This window comes from Mixophyes fleayi, chromosome 4, assembly GCF_038048845.1.
Source record: "Mixophyes fleayi isolate aMixFle1 chromosome 4, aMixFle1.hap1, whole genome shotgun sequence".
In the NCBI taxonomy this organism is placed as follows: Eukaryota; Metazoa; Chordata; class Amphibia; order Anura; family Limnodynastidae; genus Mixophyes; species Mixophyes fleayi.
Genome location: NC_134405.1, coordinates 154,995,314 through 155,010,365, shown reverse-complemented (window position 1 = coordinate 155,010,365; position 15,052 = coordinate 154,995,314). Strand labels below are relative to the sequence as shown.

Below are 15,052 nucleotides of genomic sequence, written 5' to 3'. Positions count from 1 at the left end.
ACAGTCACGTGTTATCACCATAGCTGCTGTGTTTATCAGTACTCATCACATGAGGCATTATAATATTGGTCAGGGTGATATGTTCATTTTGCCTAAGTAGGTTTCAAATCAGCTTTGAATGCCCAAACCAAGACTATTGAGCGGTTTGTCCATTATTCCCACACTTCTAATTTATATTATGTGATAAATAATAAGTCCATGTAGAGGCTGGCAACTGTAGTGCCAGCCTGTACATGTATCATGAAAAATATAAGTGTTGCCCTTGTCATAAATATATTATTATTGTCCCCATTGGAAATCAAATAGTATTGCTTCTATAATATAAAATAATTTTACCACCTTAATATAATATTAAAATAATATTGTCCTGTTAATATAATTATACATTAGTTTGCCCTCTGTAATATATTCATCAATTAATTTTGCCCCGTGAGACCATTATTTTTGCCCCCTTTAATTATTAAATAATGATTGTTCTCATAAATAACAAGTGTATTGTGCCTCTTATTTTCTAAATGGCCAGATAGGGCCAAAGAGCATGCAGCATGAGCTATCTCACCTCTCAGGACAACCATTTTTTTCTGACTTTTTTTCTGGCGGTTTTGCCCAAACTTTTTCACCTTCCAAACTGATGGATAGTAAATCCTGTGGTTTTGAGGTGAAAATAGCCAGCAATGTGTGGAGGTTTGAAAACCACAAAAATTGCTGGTTAGTAAATTTTCCCATTAGTCTTAATTTGTAAAAAGAAAACGCATATAAAGAACCAATAAATAAATCAAACTCTCAATCAAATTAAACTGTTTTATTGATGTTATTTAACCACTAGTGCTTACTTGGCAGCCTGGGAGGAAAAATCAGTGAGAACTGTCAAGGTACACCAGATATAACAACATAAAAAGTGAGTACGGTATAATAATAGTATGCATGAAAAATTGTAATTTCAAAGATCTATCATTTATATGTAGCAGCAGTCCCATCTGCTCAGTGATAATAGAGAGGGAATTATGTGTACTGATATGCAATTTTATTTAATTATTGGCCGCTCTGTACAAAAGAATATGTGTCATTCACAGCAGTCCCTGTCCCATTAAAGCTTACAGTCCAATTTTGCTAACACACACAGACTGGGGCCCATTTTAGTCAGCAGACAAATAACCTACCAATATGTTTTTTGAGTGTGGGGAGGAATCTCAGAGGAAAAGTCACACAAGCACGGTGAAAACATACAAACTCCATACAGATAGGGCCTTGGTTAGGAATCAAACTCATGAGCCCAGCACTGCTGATAACTGTACCACCATGGTGCCCCAGCAGCAGTCCCATCAGTCTCTGCCCAGTGAAAGTTACAATCTAAATTCCTTACGACACACAAACAGAGACACACACACACACACACACACACACACACACACTAACACACACACACACACACACACACAGACTAGGGTCCATTTTGTCAGAATTCAATTAACCTATCAGCATGTTTTTGGATTTTAGAAGGAAAACCATGCAAACAGGGAGAACAATTAAGAGGGAACATTATGCTTATTGATATATGTAGAGAAAAGGGAGGAATTACAGTTGTAAGGATTAGCAAATAACATAACTGTGGTGAATAAAGCATAATCATAAGGACCTGCTTTGTAAATACTGTATTTCAAATTAATCTATTTATAATTTTTTTTCTGTGTCAGCTAGGGTGTAATGCAATACAAAGCTCTGCTCTCACAGGGTTAATGACCTAACTTAATGTGGCTCTGCAAACCCCAGAACTACTAGATAACATTGAACAGCTTCAAAGGCCCTCTGGGGTGTCCCTGGTACTGTAGTGGTTTTTGGCACCTCAATAGACTTTAAGGAACCGTCCAGCATATGGTCTTATACAAGGAGACCACATGATGACTTGCTATATTTATATAGGCAAATATAATTACATTTCCAAAATAGCACTTACAATCAATATAATTAGTGATCAACCACATATTCATAAATATTATGATGAAGAGCAACCCACACGTCAAATAAAGCTATCTATCACTCAGGGAATGAGAGAAAATCAACATCAGAACAACAAATCCACTTGTCCTTTGCATGTTTGGAATCTATAAATTGGTAAATTTGTATTTGATTTATTAATAATAAAATTGGGTTTGTGTGACCCTCCCCAGGAAAGGTATATTACATTTTAGCATTGGGTATTAAACAGGGAAGATGTAAATTGTGGTTGTAAAATGTGTCACAGGGCTCCCCTAGAGACCACATCCCAGTAGAAGGGGAAAGGTGGAAAAAGCGTCTTTAAAAAGAGGAGATCACTTACAAGAGTATCACATGTTGGGCCCGCAAGGTCCCGGCTTATCTGGCCAGATTTTCCCTGCGCCAGTCTCCGGTCTGCAGCGCATGGTCCCTGGTCCGCACCATCTTGAAAGGCGTGTGCCTTCCATCCACTTTCATTGGTAGACGCCCCCAGTGGTCACAGTATTTAAAGCATCCTTTTTCATTAATTCAATTGCTAATTCTTTGTTGTCTCTCACCCTGGATAAACGTGTTTTCTTTTGGCTATTGGACCTCAGCACCTACTAGCTGCAGACTATTGCACCCTGTACTTCTGTATTGTTCTTCCAGGCATTTTCAGGACTCTCGTGTATTCTGCTGCTACCAGTTTCTACATTCTGATACAGCTCCTCTGATGCCAGCATCCTTGGACCTCAGCATCTACCAGCCATAGACTATTGCACCCTGTACTTCTGTATTGTGCTTCCAGGCATTTTCAGGACTCTCGTGTATTCTGCTGCTACCAGTTGCTACATTCTGAGCCATCTCCCCTGCTGCCAGCATCCCTGGACCTCGGCATCTATCAGCCGCAGACCATTGCACCCTGTACTTCTGTCATTATGCCTCTAGGCATTACAAAAACTATTGTAGCATACCACTACCAATTTATATCCTCTCTTCTGTTGGTTCTCCACTGGGTTTCACTTAGCACAAACTCAGAGAACAGCGACCTGCGGCACAAAGCAGTCAAGCCCATATCCCCTTGCGGGGGTCACTAGTGAAAACCTTTTGTGTCGTTAGACTCCGCGCCTCCCAGTAGGTGGTGCCGAACTAGATAAACCTGTTTATTTAATTTTACATGTTTTTCTGTGTGTTATGTCATCTTTTATTAACTGTTTTTATAACCTGTAAGCTGTTAGGAGCTGCGACTCACTGCCCCTCTCCCTGGCGTCCCAGCTGTCACTTCCGGGTTCTCGGCCCGACCGTCGCTAATGCAACGGCCGGACGCCGAGTGTTCTGTTCAGCATGCCCCGGCAATACAGGGCAGCTGGTCGCGTGCACTGGAGCTCCTAGCCTGTGGACTAATTAATTTGTGCCTTAGTAGTGTCAGCTCTGTTAAACTCAGCTCAAACCAGACATGTTTCCTCAGCTAGATTCATAAAATGGGAACTAGCTCTGATGGCACCCTCAAACATCACCATCAAATGATGTAGCACCTTAAATCCAGCTACATACCTTCCATATGTGTCTCGAGAGACACAAAGGGTGGGAGGTAAGGAGACCCTGGGTGGTGATGAGTTTGGCAAGAGTACTGATACGCATGATTGTATGGAATACCTGAAACAGACCTTTACCTCCAGGCCCGACATACGTGACACCCCCTTAGAAAATGTAGATTTTACGTTTAATACAGACGGGAGTTGTCATAGACAGACAGAGACGGGAGAACTTTGTACTGGTTACGCTGTTGTAGACGATCAGGATGTTGTAGAAGCTGAACCCCTTGGCCCACCTCACTCAGCCCAGGTGGCGGAACTAGTAGCATTAAGGAGAGCTCGTGAGTTGGCGAAAGGTAAATCCTTATGTATACTGACTCTAGGTATGCCTTCGGGGTAGTCCACGATTTTGGGGCCCTTTGGCGTCTTAGAAACTTTACGACAGCAGCAGGCACGCCAGTGGCACACTCACAACACATAAAAGGACTTTTGACAGCGATACAGTTACCCAGGACGGTAGCCGTCATAAAGTGTAAAGCCAATACCTCTGAAGAAGACCCGGTGTCATTGGGCAATAACAGGGCGGACGAAGCTGCTAAATGGGCAGCAGGGCCACCTATGACTGTATCGACCGAGACTGTGATGGTTTTTTAGACATTAGACATGCAGAAATTAATTGAAATGCAAGACTTGTGTTCCCTGCAGGAAAAGGCGGTCTGGAAGGCGAAGGGATGTGGTCAAGAGTCCTCAGGACTCTGGATAGATGGACAAGGTAAGCCTGTAGCTCCCAGAGCATACTATCCAAGCCTGGCTGAAGCAGCACACGGTCTGACTCACCTGGGTAAAGAAGGTATGTGCAAACTGGTGAGAGCATACTAGTGTGCTCCTGGATTTTCCTCTCAGGCTGGTAAAAAGGCAATGTCATGTCTTACATGTTTGAGGAAAAATGTCGGGAAAACTATTCCAACTGAGCCATCCCACATCCCTCCTACAGACGGACCTTTTCAGGTAATACAAATTGACTATATCCAATTACCACCTTGCAGGAATCTAAAGTACGTGTTAGTATGTAATTATGTGTTTTCCGGTTGGGTAGAAGCATATCCGGCAGCCACTAATAGTGCTGTGTTCACTGCAAAGAAAATTGTACAAGAGTTTGTGTGTAGGTTCGGTATCCCTAGAATCATTGAAAGTGATAGGGGTACCCACTTTACTGGTGATATCTTCCAAAATATGTGTAAGCTCATGGGAATCAGTAGCAGACTTCACACTCCTTACCGACCACAAGCCAGTGGTAATTTGGAAAGAGTAAATGGTACTATTAAGAACAAGCTTGGTAAGGTAATGGCTGAAACTGGGTTAGCGTGGCCTGAAGCTTTGCCACTAGTCCTCCATAGCATCCGAACCACTCCTAGACCTCCTATTAATCTGTCCCCCTTTGAGATACTGTTCGGCCAACAACCTCATTTGATCGTGAGTCCTCAAGATGACTTGAAGTGTAATAATGAAGTGACTGTACAATATCTTATCAAAATGAGCAGACAGCTAAAACAACAACAACAAAAACTCAAAATGCTGTCACCTGGTATGCCAGAAACGAACTGTCATCATGTTGAACCTGGGGACTATGTTATGATGAGCAATTTCTTACGCTCAGGTTGTTTAACAGACCGTTGGGAAGGCCCGTACCAAGTGCTGCTGACCAGTACCACATCACTGAAGGTTGCAGAGAGAGACACTTGGGTCCATTCTACCCACTGTAGGAGAGTCAGTAACCCGGAGAAAGTGCGAGATAAAGCTGAGGCCGACGACACTGATCTGTCACTCGTAAACCTGTTCCGGGAGACCTAAAGCCTGCAGTCAAGACACCTGAACCAGAGACGTTGCCTCAGAACTATCCTTTCAGCGATGGAGTGGCGGTTTTTGTTTTTCTTTTGTTCCAGGATTTTCCTTGTTTTTAATTTTTCTAGGACACTCGATTTTTGTGAAGGAGGATGGAGGACAGAGGCTGGTTCTGGTAGTGATACGGATGAGATGGAGTTATTAGAATACCCAGAGCAACCCATTATCAAGCTTGGTCCAGGGGTTATGAAAAGGTCTGCTAGCTCGGGAACTCGGAGACAGTGTGAGGGGCTATTGTCTGATGAGTATTGTACCTGTAAGTTCTGTGACTCCCTAGTTGAAGAAAAGTGCATCCAGCGATGCCAGTCCACCAGTACCCTGGACATGGGCGGGCATCCTTTGGAGCATTATCATTCCTTAGTGGGTAAGGTTCTGAACCAGACTGAGTGCTGGGTGTGCTCACATGTGCCTCAGGGACAGCATAACATAGGACTAGTACCATTCCCACTAAACATTTCTGAGGTACTAGAATTGAGTGGAGGGAGGCCCATAGAAAGGAGGTACAATAACACTAGGTCCCCTAGTCTGAAGCTTCGACAATACTCCTTAGACAGATCTTTACTGTGCCTAAACATCTCTCATGCAAAGCGTCTGGAGAATTGGGAAGCTGACCTATCAGATCAGACAATAGCTCGCCACACTCATGTTGGAGGGAGACTTGCGAGGTCACCAATAAGTAGGACTGTGGATGGACACCACAAATTAGGGCGTGTAACTAAACATAAGAAAGTATCCATTGGAAAGGTCTCTATAGGTAATTGTAAGAATGTCATCCATGCTTACACGTGTCTCAAGCAAATGGAGGCACTAGGCATGGGTAGTTTTGTCAAAACCTTATGCGATATAATTAATGGGCATACTGTTCCTTATGTTCTCCCTGATGATGTGTACTTTGTTTGTGGGAGAAAAGCTTATTCCTGGGTGACTCTGAGTTCCAAGGGTTTGTGTTTCTTAGCTAAACTGGTTCCTGAAATCATGACTATTACTCATGAAGAAATGGTTGGTATTCACAAGACTACATCATCACCATACATACACACACAGTATGAACACCGTGGCAAGAGAAATATGATTCCTGGTGAGGAGCCCATAGCTACAAAATTGATTAGTGAAACCGCTGGTTTTCAAGTTATGGTTGCTCTAGACCTCACCATTACCGCTCGGGGAACGTTAAATTTTAAATATATTCAAGACAGTATTAATAGACATTATCACCGAGATGTATGATGACACCTTCAGGTATACTGGAAGGGAGCTACAAGCGTACAAGAAGGAGTTGGTGCAACATAGGTTGGTACTGAATTATCTCACCTCTATTACTGGTGGATACTGTGTGACTTTGGCCACCCAGTTTGGTGTCAAGTGTTGCACATACATCACCAATAATACAGATGACCCCAAAGAGGTTATAGAATGGAAGATGGCCGAAATTCTACAACTGAAATGGGAATTTCGAAGGAACCATAATTCTTCGTTATATGAGTTTGGGTAAAAGGTGGCAGGTTGGTTCTCGTGGTTGAACCCTGTGAAATGGTTCTCTGGTCTGGGGGAGTGGGTACAGGAAATGTTTGCTAGTGTAGGTAAGCTCCTTCTCCTTATACTGGGTATCATCTTAGCAATTGGTTTATGTGTCAAATGTGTTCCTACTGTGTTGAAATGTGGAAAACAGTCTTCTGGGAGAATCGCTGAGAACAAGACTGAAAGGGTGGTGAGAGATACCGAGATCATGGTCTGTGAAAAAGTGTTGTATAATCCTGAACTTGAAACGGTAATAATGTGATAGTTTATTACACTATCAAAGGGTGGAACTGTCGAAGTCAGCAAAATTGGATAAAGTCATTTCAATTAATATCGAGCTAACTTGGTTGTCTTTGTCTAAAAAGATGCGTATTGCACGCTATGGCGTGGAAGCGTATACGCAGCCGTAACATGTGGCAATAGCGGTCTTTACACATTTACACACATTCGCACCAATACGCATCTTTGTAAATAGTACACATTAATTATAGTCGCAACACATAGTTATTTATGTTGAAATATAGTAGTGTTTATGTGTAATATTATAAGTTATATGCATATTAGTAATACATATGGTACAGGTTAAAGGAAATGTGTCGTGTGGTATCATATTGATCCCCTTTACTTCAGCAGCTGTCTGGTGCATTCGGCGAAGAGATCGCACATTGCATATGCTAGTTATTGATGTTGGGGAATAAACCTTTAATATGATGCAGACTATAATATGCTAATGGACTGGTTGTAAATGGAGTTTTGGCGGGAAGAATAGAGCACATTCCCTGGAGAGATGACCCCCACCTTTGGATTCCTTAGATTGAACCAGCCTATGATCTACAATCCCCTGGACCTTCCTGAAGCCTGGACCAATAGAAGCAAGCCATCTGCATTGTTTTACTGTATTTCTGTTTGCATATAAGCAGGAGCTTTTCATCTAGTGTTCAGACATCTTGTCCACATACTTCAGGACTGAATGACTGTTCGCTGGATCCAGAGCACCTGCAATAAGCAACGGCTGTACTTACTATTATTTCGCTTGAATTATTCTGCTACTTTTTGAGAATAAATATTTGTGTGTTGGAAACACAAATCAAGATTCGACAATCGTTATTGGATAGCGATAAAATGTGCATAACAGCATACACCCCAGGTTTCTGGTGGGTGCCATAGTGCAAGCCTCTGGTGGCTGCCACAGTGCAGACTGAAAACTTCTGGTGGTAGATTACAATACAGATTACAAACCTCTGGTGGCTGCCACAATGCTTATAATGCAATTTCTAACCATGGATAAAGTCCACTTGGTAGACTGTCAGTTCTATTTTTGTAGAGTGGCAACCTCAATGCAGTCTGCAAATCTCTTACTACTACAAACAGACTGCACATTTATGGTGCCTGTCACTGTGCATACCCCAAATATCAGGTGTCTACTACAAATCAGACCCCTTTAATTGCTCACCTAAACCCTCCTCCTTATTTGGGCACTCACCTCTACACTGGCAGCTATCTAGTGACTCTAACCCTATCTCTATCTTCCCTTTATATATGTTTAATGTAAATATTAAGGTGTTTTGGCAGGGTTTAGGTCTGCTCCAGGTGAGATAGGATTAACTACCCAAAGTTAACTTTGCCTCAGGCCTGGCCCAATCCATTTGGTACCCCTGGCAATCTAACTGGTACCCCTGTTAATAGGGGAATCTTAAGTGATTTTGCAACTTTCGCGGTTGAGGATGTTGGCAGATGTTGGAGTGTGGAATTTACGCATACAGAACCGAGTGGCCACTCAGCAGATGAGCAATGCAAGAGTAGAACTTTGGGCAGCACAGTGGCTTAGTGGGGTCATGGGTTCGATTCCTGACCATGGTCTTATCTGTGTGGAGTTTGTATGTTCTCCCCGTGTTTGCGTGGGTTTCCTTTGGGAGCTCCGGTTTCTTCCCACATTCCAAAAACATACTAGATTAATTGGCTGCTATCAAATTGACCCTAGTCTCTTCCTGTCTGTGTGTGTGTATGTTAGGAAATTTAGACTGTAAGTTTCAATGCAGCAGGGACTGTTGTGAGTTCTCTGTACAGCGCTGCGGAATTAGTGGTGCTATATAAATAAAAATAATAATACTGATGTTATGGCAATGACAAATTCTGCTTTGTCTTATTCTAGAGACCTACTTGCAGTGTTTCAGGGTTATTATTATCTTTTATAGATTTTTAGCAGTATACACTACACAAACAACATGAAGTTCTTTCTGTGACTGTGGCTGTTCAATTATGCCACCAAATGATTGCAGCCAGGGACTCATACAGTCACACAGGTAGTGTAAGCTTTAGTCCTGGAGCAGTTTGTCAATTGACTTCCACCACATATTGGTCCAACTACATCAAGCTGCCTCTATTGCATCAGCTGGGCGTCACGTAGAGAACAAAGTGGCTGCGGATGAGGCGTCATGAAGTCCAGTGACAGCATCTTTGGCTAGTCCTGCTCAGACAACTTCATCAGGGTCTAGTCAAGAGAAGTCCATGAATGAGAGAAATAAAAAAAGGGATTGCACAAGGGGAAGACCTTGCTTTGTGTAAAGCTTTTGAAAATCTTGGGATGATAAATAATAAACTATTAACCAGTATGGAAGAGCCAATATGAAAGGGACAAATACAAACAAACAGGAATGTTGTTTTTTTTAGCAGGTGGTCCTTGCTTCTTTAGAAAAAAAAAAAAAAAAGAAACAAGTCTTAGCCCTAGCTCACATCATTCCCCGGGGTGACCATTTGAAGTAAGTTAAGAGTCTGGACCAGCTAACAGCCTGTTTTTTTTCCTCCAGAATGTATGCTAAGGTAGTACATTTTCTGCATCTTGTCCTGATTGTCTGGTGACTTCTCCTAGAATCCAGACTACAGCTTCCCTTATTCCCTTTCTGATATTTAGGGTTCCTTTTGAAAAAAAGAGGGGTATATGTAGTGCCTCCTAAAGAGACCTTTTCCAAGAGGCATCAATTCATATTAGAATTCGTGGACTATGACGAAGCCTTTCCACTCTATGCTGCCACAGTCACACAAGTAACCAAGAAATTATTAAAACTTTTTCAAGTTGGCCTTCCAGTTATTTTCCTCACTACCAAGCATGGATTTCCTGTTCCTGTAGCTTTTGAAGATACAGAAAAATGGGAACAATCTCCTCCAATTTCTCCTCCTTTTTAGTCTGTGAAGTTCACCAGACATCAACAGGAATTTTGCCACTTGAGCTTGGGGTATTTTTAACCTTTCAAAAGAATCTTGGGAGGAACAACCTGTCAGGGAATACAGTGTGTTACAATATGTCTTTAATATGTGCAACCACTTTTTGAAAATTGCTCAACCAACACAAGGGTTGTTTTATTATATAATATTGACTCCACTTGTGTGTCTTTGGTCCTAGAGGTAAAGTTCTGTTGTTACCCACACAAGAGAGTAAGCTGCTATATAAATGCATGGTCCTTTTGAAGTTCTAAGTCGAGTAGGGCAGGTAAACTATGGTATCTCAGAAGTGTTTTCTGATATCCAGGAAGAACCAGCTTATTTTGGCATAATAACATTACGCCACCAGGGGTATTGGTTTGCCAAAGACCTTACAAAAACCCAGTGGTGATAAGAGACTTGGGGCCTGATGTAGAGTTGGACACAATGTCCGTAAAAAAAAATGCATGAGACACCTTTTGAGAGTATGCTGAGCCAGATGTATCTGACGATGATGTTAAGCATTTAGACCCTCCTTCAGTGTATCCCAAGGAGAATTGCAATACAATTGGAGGATTAGGATGTGATTCCCCCAATTAATAAGTAATACAGATATTAGATTGGTGCTTATTAGGGCTTGAAATATTAATGATTTGTATTATTAAACCGGTACCAGTATGAAAGGAGTGAATTAATACACTAAGAATAGAGGAGCAACATATCCAGTGCCGGTGCAAGGTTACTCGGTGCCCTAGGCAAAGCTTAAACTTTCCACCCCTTCTCCTCCCCAAAAATATCACTTCCCAGCCCCTAACACACTTGACATTTCTAAAATAAATATAATAACTCTTACCTCCTCCTGGCTGGCAGGTAAGGCTGCAGTCCAGATGCTCTGATGTCCAGGTGTACTGATGTCTGACGCAGAATGCTGTCCAGACTTCACTGCTGCCCAGGAGCAAATGCAGGATATCTAGAGGGGAAGCTCCAAATGTCAGATTTCAGAACAAAAAAACAAAAACTTGACATCACTCACCTGTTACACAGTGGCATGTCCCCGGCTGCCCAACAACTTTTCTCACACATACCCATCTGCCCACTAGCTATTCTCACATATGTCACCCCTTGCTCTTCAGCTTTTGTCACTACCCACATAATACCAGCTTCACTCACATGCCCCCCCTGCCCACCAGCTTACCTCTCACATACAACTATGTCCTATGCACCCTAACGGGCTTTTGGCCCACCAGCTTTTCTTTAAAATGCCCCCACGTCCACCTGCTTTTCCAAACATGTTCCTTTGCTAAACTGCTTTTCTCTCACATGCCCCCTTGCCAACCAGATTTTTTTTCACAAACCCTCATGCCTACAAACATTTAATAAACAGCTTAATGGTTGAGCAACCACTTTTTTTTTAGAATTTGCCCACTACTTGGCTCTCTTAAGCTCGTCTCTCTTGGGTCTCAGGACTTCCAGTGTCCTTCCGGACCGGGTTGAGGAGTCTGTATGCCGCTCTCAAACATTTTACAACTAAATGCTCACCAGGGATCAAACGCTCCCCTAGATTAAGGGTCTAGTACCCTTCTACTAAACTCCACAATTGGTTTATGTGGTGACTTTCTAACCTTAAGGCCTGGCATCCTACTAGCAGTCCTGTGCCTTGCGCCCTGCCTATACTTAAGGGCCTTGCACCCTGCTCTATGCCAAGGGCCTTGCACTCTACTTTAACTCTAAGGGCCTTGCACCCTGCTTTAACTCTAAGGGCCTGGCACTACCTACACACGATTGGCCCTTTTGTTCCCTAACTACTATTGGGTCTGGTGTCCACTACCTAGCTATGGGGACTAGTGCCCACTACCTAACTATGGGGCCTAGTGCCCACTACCTAACTATGGGGCCTAGTGCCCAGCCTATAGGCCTTGTGCCCAGACTAATGGGTCTTGTGCCCAGAGTAATGGATGGGCCTTGGGCCCACCTAACCACCTAAACTAAAGGGGCTGTGAGCCCCAATAAACCTACCTGTCCCATAATGGGCCAGGCCCTTGCTCCCACTGCTTGCTAACTGGCCTAGTCCTGGGTAAAAAGATCCGACCTGTCATGGAAATAGTATGTGATTTTTTTTTATGCATGCTACATGCCATGTGTAGATTTTAATTGCTGAAAGAGGTGGGGGTCTGCCTGTTTAAAATGGATTACGATAGCTGACTTACTTAGAAAAACAATGGGTCTTTAAGTATTGAAACTTCTATCAAATTTAGCAATCGGTGGAAACAGATATATCCTGTGGGTAGGTACACCATATGCGGAAGTTCCCCTGTGGGTGTAGTTTCTCCAGAAAACTGGGTCAAATGTAGGAACTATTTTGATCAGTTTGTTGGTTAAATCTTACACCTATAGAACAATATATAGACTGTTTCCCTTATCAAAGTTGATATTGAGGTTCTGTAATGTTTGTGATCTGCATGCCACTAAACCTATAGAACCACGTAGCATCTATAGGTGTATTTCCTATATAGAGCTATGTGCTCACTGGTACTCAGTTTCCCCCAGGTCTTGTGTGCTACAGTATAGGTTTATATATGAACAGATGCAAACAGAGAATATAAGAGACATACCCATAAAAACGTAAATAAATGTAATTGATGTCCTACTAGGAGAAGGGACAATAAAATAAATTGGCAACATTAATCAGATACAATTCAAAATTGCGTCAGACAGCTAGCAGATTTGTCAGAGTCACAAACCGGGGTCTAAGTGAGCGGCAAAGATGAACAAGCAGAAGTCAGTATGGATGAGAAACATGATAAATGGTAACATGATGAGGTCAGTACGGACAGCAGACAAGATAATCGGTAACAAGCAGAGGTAAGGCAGGCAACAGGAAAAAGTGGTAAAAAATGAGCAGGGTCAACAAAAAGCAGACAACAATACTATACAGAGCACGAACACCAAGGCAAGCTAACTCTATTACAGGCAACAAGTGAGTTGCGTTGACAGCCTAATAAACCAACCTTTGACACCTCAAACAGCAGATAGTTCAGCCTTCAGTGCTGATAAGCAAAGTCTAACAGAACCAATATACACAGTTTTGGTGGTTGTACCCAGCAGTGATTGGAAGTCTTCCTGACAGAAAGTCTCATATGATGATATTACAGAGATTCCTATATACTTTGGGCCTGATTCACCAAAGCATGTATCTTCCGATTTACAGCAGGGTTGTACCAAACTCAAGCGCACACAGGCACGTCCGAATCAAGCTTTGGGCACCTCAAAAGTACTTGTATTTCTGCCGTATCTCTTGCTCCAGCTAAAGCGCTAGTCTAAGTCCTGATCAGTAGTGATGACAGTCTCGTATACATGCATTGACATATGTTTGCAATCATGAGCAACAATAAAAATGTATTTTATGCTCCGTGAACATTAATAACATTCTAATAAATGTATCTCATGGAAAAAAAATAACAAAAAACACTTTTTTTCCTTTTTTTACTGTTTTAACATTAATCCCTTTTAACATTAATCCCCATTAATCCCCTATTATTTTGAGGTAACAATAACGCAAGATTTTTTTTATTTTCCTGTGCGTTCTTTTGTGAATTTATAATCCACATAGGTATTGGATCCTGCTGCGGCCGGTGTAGTAGAATACGGCAGACCTGCCCCCAATTTCAAAGGCACGTGCATCTTGAGATCCATGCCTTGCTGAAATCCTAAATACGTGCACGGATAGTGGTCATCCGTAAAGAGGGAAAAGACCCACATAACTGTGCCAGTTGTAGGGCCATATCACATTTAAATAAGGACATCAAGCGCTATGGCAAAATCATGGCAAACTGAATAAATCAAGTCTTGCCTACTTTGATACATTACAATCTGGCTGCCAGTCCAGAGATAACACAAGAAGAACAATTGACTTGATATTAAGAATATTTGACCTGACAGGCAATTTCCTTACAGACAGGTTTATACACATCTCCTGTGGCTAGAATCTTGATTAACATCCACAATGATACAATACAGCTTCCCTCCTCCCCACTTTCCTACACCTGGTCTCACAGCTCGATAGTTCCGCCTCTGCTCTAACCATAGCTTCCACAAGTTCAATCGCCAGTGCAAATATTAATGGGGGCAGTGGACAGCCTTGCCTTGTATCATTGTGGATGTTAATCAAGATTCTAACCACAGGAGATGCCCCCTTTGCCCACATGCTTTATTTACACATGCCCCCTTTGCCCACATGTTTTACTCACACATGTCCCCCACTGCCCACATGCTTTATTCACACATGTCCTCTTTGCCCACATGTTTTACACACACATGCCCCCTCCCCATCACATTTATCACAATCTACCGAAAGGGAGTTGGGATCTTCTGGGTCTGTCTAGGTTAGAGCTACTCTTACCCAAACGGTGCGGAGCCTAACGAGGCAGGTTGTCTTCGCCAGGGACCCCCGCAAGGAGGTATGGTCTTTGCGGCCACTGCCTTACAGGTCGCGGTCCTCAGGGTGAGTGTTAGACGAGACCCACTAGGAGAGTTGAACAGCAGATGAAAGAGGAATCAGACAGAGCAACTTGAGGGATGAGCCAGAGGGGATAACTAGCAGTGGCGGATCCGGGGGGGGGCGATCCCCCTAGCAGGGGATTGCTGCCGACAGCTGCACACTGTTCAGCAGTGACAGTGTGCTGCCCGGCTGCTCTGATTGTGGAACACAATCAGAGCAGCCGGGCAGCATACTGTCCCTGCCGAGCGGACCTGCACATAGTGTGCAGCCGCCGGCAGCCTTAGAAGTCAGAAAGGGGGCGGGGCCTAAATCGCCCTCCCCCCCCCTAAAATCGCCCCGGGTAGAACAATTGTCTAGATTCGCCCCTGATAACTAGTAGTGGATAAGTCCAGAGATGTGAGATAGAACCCGAGGGGATGATACTGAACTATGAAGAGTCACTGGAACA

The 15,052-nt window shown here is 42.9% G+C and overlaps 1 long non-coding RNA gene across 1 annotated transcript; it reads left to right on the top strand.

Moving 5' to 3' along the window:
* The first annotated feature begins 36 nt into the window (after window positions 1-36).
* LOC142149999 (uncharacterized) lies at window positions 37-3,129 on the top strand. Its single transcript, XR_012690959.1, has 3 exons — window positions 37-143; window positions 827-898; window positions 2,623-3,129. It is a non-coding gene; the product is annotated as an uncharacterized LOC142149999 (long non-coding RNA).
* The last annotated feature ends 11,923 nt before the right edge of the window (window positions 3,130-15,052 follow it).